This window comes from Pteropus alecto, unplaced genomic scaffold, assembly GCF_000325575.1.
Source record: "Pteropus alecto unplaced genomic scaffold, ASM32557v1 scaffold40, whole genome shotgun sequence".
Lineage (NCBI taxonomy): Eukaryota > Metazoa > Chordata > Mammalia > Chiroptera > Pteropodidae > Pteropus > Pteropus alecto.
Window position 1 is genome coordinate 20,728,683 of NW_006431919.1, and position 5,650 is coordinate 20,734,332.

General features: G+C 47.0%; 1 protein-coding gene and 1 long non-coding RNA gene across 2 annotated transcripts in view; one reads left to right on the top strand and one right to left on the bottom strand.

Annotated features, from left to right (window-relative positions):
* Nucleotides 1-5,650, top strand: part of TNRC18 (trinucleotide repeat containing 18) — a 70,247-nt gene that overhangs the window by 2,113 nt on the left and 62,484 nt on the right. The window lies entirely within an intron of this gene.
* LOC112475240 lies at nt 324-2,044 on the bottom strand. Its single transcript, XR_003044641.1, has 2 exons — nt 777-2,044; nt 324-630 (listed from the first exon to the last, which is right to left on the bottom strand). It is a non-coding gene; the product is annotated as an uncharacterized LOC112475240 (long non-coding RNA).

Below are 5,650 nucleotides of genomic sequence, written 5' to 3' on the forward strand. Positions count from 1 at the left end.
CCGAGCCGCCCGTCGGCCCTGTGCTCCACCGGGAGGGAAGGGTCCGGGGGTGGGGAGGCGGGGCCGGCGCTGCCCCCACCTTCAGTGGCCTCAGAGAGACCTCGGACCCGGGCCCACGCCTAGAGTAGAGCCCTGTGCTAATCCCATTAGCCGGGAGGTGGGGAGCTGCTCCCCATTCACTACTTGGGTGGGGCCGGATTACAAATTCCTCAACCCAGCGCCTCCCCCCTTTTTCATGGGGTGCAGGTGCTAAATTTTCTCTTTCAATGCCCTCGCCTTCTTGGCTGTTAACTCCTTAGGTCTGGCCAGCGTTATCAACTCCATCTTTGTTTATTTTTGTAGTGGGAAGCCCGGAGAGGCTGAGCCATTTGCCCGGGGTCACACAGCAAGGGAATGAGAGGCCATCTGGGGTACCAGCGTGGGTGCACAGTCCTGGTGGACCCTGGGAACTCTCCTAGGCAGACTGAGCTGCAGTGGGAGCACTCAGGACAGGAGGGGACCCTGACAGGGGTGGGGTGCTGGGACCCCACCCAGGCTGCTATTGACAGGAGGGTTTCTGTGAGTTGAGGGCCCCCAGGAGGAGCCGTCTTCTGTATCATGGGTCTGGGCCGAGCAATGTGGTTCTTTTCTCTGAAAAAGAGGAGGTGAAATCAAGAGTAAATGGGGTTTGGGATTAAGGATGGTGGTTACCTTTTTTGCAGCCTTGAGTATTGATGTATATGTGATTCTTAAATTTTCAGAGTCCTCAGTGAAATGGACAAGTAAGTGACAAGCACCTGGAAGGCCGCTGGCCTCTGCTCTGGGGTTGGGAGGCAGGGACTCAGTCTTCCTCAGTTGCAATTAAAGAGCTATTAGTAGGATTTCGTACTTGAATGTTGATTCTCCGGGCCCCCACACCCTGAGCAGGCCCCTGGAGGATCTGTGAACGGCGGCTGGGAGCCAAGGATGGCGATGGGAGGCCTTGCACTTTGGACTGGCTGCTGGACAATAGGGGGCCACAGCCTTCTCCAGTGTCCATCAGCTCTATCTGTGGAATCCAGCCCGGCAGCCTACTGGGATTGATTTAAAAAGATTAATCAGTGGGCTGGCTGGTGGAGTGCTGTGATCCCAAAGATAAGGGAGATTTGCTGGGTGCTTCCTCCTCTGGTCAGAGGCACAGGGAGGCCTGGGCGAGGCTCTGGAATCTGGAAGAGCCTCTGGCCCCCTGGCCCTCAACCGCAGCACTTTCTCTGCTGGCTTGGTCATTTACTCAGCCAATGATTTCCAAGTGGCTCCTGCATGCCAGGCACTGCTTTGGCCCTGGGAATCCAGCAGTGACCAAACAGATAAAAATTTTTGTCATCCTCAGAGCCTCCCTAGTGTGGGGGCCAGGCAGTAAACACACACATCAGGAAAGCAGATCATTTTAAATAGTGGTACAAGCTGGGATGGACAGAAGGCGCAGGGCTGTTTTGGCCTGAGTGGTGAGGGGCTCTGAGTGAGAATGGTTGTGCTGGGGAGGGGGAAACGATGGGGAAAGTGGAAAGAGGGCGGGACCTGTAACGAGGTCCTGGAATTTCAAACTGAAGACTGAGAAGCTCTTTAAATGGAGGGAGTGACTCAAATTGAGGGACGTTTTACAGAACCGGTCTGGATTCTTTAAAAAATATCAGTGACATGCAAGACAAAGGAAGGCCAGGAACCGTTCTTGATTAAAAGAGACTAAAAAAATGTGACAGCTAAAGGCAATGTATGGCCCCTGATTGGATCTTGGATCAGGAAAGAAATTGCTCTAAAGGACATCATCTGGGCAATTGGCAAAATTGGAATATGGACTGTAGATTAGCTGATACTATCAAATCAATATTATGTTTCATGAAGTTGATTACTGTGGTTATATAAGAGAATGTCCTTGCTTTTAGGAATGAGAACACTGAAATGTTTAGGGCAGGGGACGTGATTTCTACAACTTAGGAATGGCTCAGGAAGAGAAAAAACAACATCTGTAATTTATGCACTATCTGGGAGACGATGACACATCAAATGACAGCTCATCACATACTGGGTGAGAAAGCATTCACAGTTGCCGGGCCTGGGGAAGGTCATAGGGCAGTTCGTTGTACCATTTCAAACTTTCCTGTGAAATTATTTCATAATGAGCATTTAACAAAATGAGTGTGGATTGCTGGCCGGAAACTGTTTGGTAAATGGGCAGAGAAGCAGGTGACCAGTCAGTGGCCAGGAGGCTTTGGGAGGTGATGGTGACCAGGGAGGGAAGCTGTAGGTGGCCAGGTTTTGGTGCCTTGTGGAGTTTGGGCTGCTAAGAGATGTTGAGGGGCAGATAATGGTGATGACACCTTTGTTTCTGGAAAGTGCTACTTGTGGAGGAATGGGGAACACCAGATTTGTGGGGAGGGTGGTGATTGGGGGTTCTTGATGTGGATGTGGCCAGCTTGGGATGCCCTTGGCTTCCGGCAGGGACGGGTCTGTGGTCTGATCTGACTTAATTCCCACCTGGTCATATGTGGCCCTGTCTACCAGTGGCACCTCTGTCCTTTACTTCCCAGCCCAGCTTTTAAGGGGAACGAGGGGAGCTGTTGTCAGAACAGGGCTCGGGCTTCCCCAGGGGCTGCTGGGAGTCCTGGCCAGCAGTCAGTCTGGGCCCCCAGGCCTGGGGTCCTTCCCACACCAGCGGCCCACAGAGGCCTGGCAGCTGGCTTTGGAGGAAGTCAGGGCCATTAAATGGGAGCCACCAAAGCTTCTCGCCCCCTTTCCAGGCCACGAATGCACTCACTGCCTGAATCTGAGGTTCCTTCACGAGCGGACAAAGCGGCAGACCCTCAGCCTGGAACAAAAAAACCTTCACACACACTCACATTCCACGTTGTGGGCTTTCACCAGTTGGCTGAGGTCACCATCCTGCCTTCAGGCTCCAGATAAAGAACTCTTGCTTCAGCTGAGGCAGAACAGCCTGGTGGCCAAGGTCAAAATGCTGGGGTTTAGATCTTGCTTTTCCACCTACGTACGCTGTCTGTGTGATAATTCTCTAAGCCTTGATTTCCTCATCTATGAAATGGGTCGGTCCACTGGTGGTAGTGAATTCATGTGGTTGTTCTGAAATTTGAATGAGCAAATGCAAGCCAGGTGACTAGCAGTTAACAGCCCTCTCTGCCAAAGTTACAGCAAACGTGATTGCTGTCATTACGATGGTCATTAACCCCTGATCTTGCCTTAGTCCAGACCTTGCCCAGAGCCTCTAGAATTGGGTGGTTCATGGGCTCCTTCAACTCCAGGGTTCACCCTGAACTCGTCATTTTTATTTTCTGTTTCTCCTTTTTTCGGTCTTATGTGTACTGCATGATGCTCCAATCTTGAGTGTTTGGGTCACAGAATTTTTACGGAGTGAACCCACCATGTAACCCATCAGCCAGCTCGAGATCAAGGCGCTTTCAGCATCCGGAGGGCCCCTGGCCCGCTCCCCCGCCACTGTCCACCCACCGTCCTTCTCATTTCTGTTACCCTAGCATAATTTTGCCCATTTGCCAGCTTCCTGCAGAGGAACCCTACGGCGTGCCCGCTTTCATTTCTGGCCGCTTTCACTCAACATGATTGAGAGATTCACCCATATTGTGGTGTGTAGCAGTGATTGATTTTTTGTTTCTCTTTCGTGTTCCACCAAATGTGTTTCCAGCATTTGCTGTGAGCAAGGCCTTTCGGTGCACGTACGATCACGTTTCTCTGGGTATATGTACGGTATCTGAGAGTCGAATTACTCCATCACAGGTAACACGCAGTTTCAGCTTCTGTGTCCCTGACCGCCATGTTCCAGTGGCTCCCTGTCTTCACCAACGCACGATGTCGTCAGTTTCTTTAGATTCTGCTCATTCTGATGAGTATTTAGTAGCATCTAATTACGGATGCATTTTGAACGGTTTTCCTCGTTGATTTTTTTTAAGTTTTGTTGAGGAATACTCTTTACGTGCCATAAAATTCATTCATCGAAAGTGTACAGTTCAGCTTTATGCTTAACGTAAACTTTTGAGTAAGTCACACATTTGAGAAGTCAAGTAGTATAGAAGGGTTGTAAAGAAAACCAGCAGTTTCTTGCCTTACGTCTCCCCATTCCCGATTCCTACTGTTAACTCTTTCGGTTCTTTTTTTTTTTTGCCTTTTCATCCATATTTCTAAATAATTTGCTTCAACTGCTAGTGATTTTAGTTTTTGAGATTTTCTATTGATTCTTATGGAAGGTGAGGATTTTGCATAGACTGCCTGAGTCTGATTCCTAACTCTTTTGTTTATTAGTGGGAGACCATGGGCATGTTTCTTTACCTCTGGTACCGTAGTTTTCTCACCTGTAAAATGGGGGACAATAACTACCTACTTCAGGTGCGGATTGAATAGTTAACATGCTAAGCGTTTAGTATCGAATATAGTAAGCCCTCAGTAAATGTTTGTTATGATTTCATCAACCCCAATGTTTACTTCCCCTATCCTCCCGATACATGAGAAATAGAGTTTTGTTTGAATTAGTTTTATTATGGTTTTGGCTTTGTGAATATTGTTTATATTCAAGCCACGTGGTATGATAAAATTATTTCTTTATTTCCCGGAGTTATTCATTGCCTCTTTGTTTTCATTTGCTGGGATTTTTTTAGAATCTCTATCTTCCAATCTCTTTTGGGACATTTTTCATTTGGTTAAATCCATTTGATGAACTGCCTCTTTCTTTTCTCGAGAGATTTTCTTCCTGGAATTTTACATGTCCAGCTCTAGTCTGGTTTGCCTGGTGCTTGGACCTGTTGTCGGGCCATCATCCTTCAAACTCCTTTGCCTCCTCTGTCGTATCAGATCTCGTTTCCCTATTACCATACCTTCCTTTTTCCTGCTTTACATTTTTGTTTTGGTGGAGCACATCCTGCAGTAGCTTTCTGTCGAAGTATTTTGGAAGGCAAATTTTTCGAGGCCTACTTAGCATGCCTGAAATGTGCTAGCCACGTGACCTTGGGCATGTTACCTAACAACTCTCTGTGCTTCAGTTTTCTCCTCTGTAAAATGAGTAATCGGGTTTACCTTTTATGGTCTGTATGAGGACTAAATGAGTTCATGTATATAAATTCCTGGAACATTGCTTAGCACAAAGTAAGCCTCATAGATATTATTGCTGTTGCTATACTTTTATCATTGGCTTTCTGGGCCCTTTTGCATTTGCTCTTTGGGTGCTCCGTAGGCCAGATCAATCTGGAAATAAAGCCTTCAGTCTAAATTTTTTTTGTATTACTCTTAATTTTATTAGTATTTTATAATTTTCTTCCCACTATTTTTGCTGTTCTCTGTCGTACTTCTATTAGATGCGGCTCTCCCAAACTGATCACATATTTTCTTAAACTTCCTTTGCTATTTTCTATCTCTTTTTGTTTTTTTCTGCTTTCTGGGAGATGTTCTCTCAACTGTGTCATCTCATTCCTCTGGTTAATCTTTTTCTAGGCTGTCATTTCTAGGGGCTGTTATAAAATAACCTTTTTTATAAAGCTCTTACAAAATAATCTTTTCTAATAGCGTCCTGTTCTTGTTTCACGGATACGTTATTTATCATCACTTGGAGGGTATTGTATTTTTTTCTGGTGTTTTCTTCTCTCATGCGTTGTCTTTGTTCCTCTGGGTCTTCCCC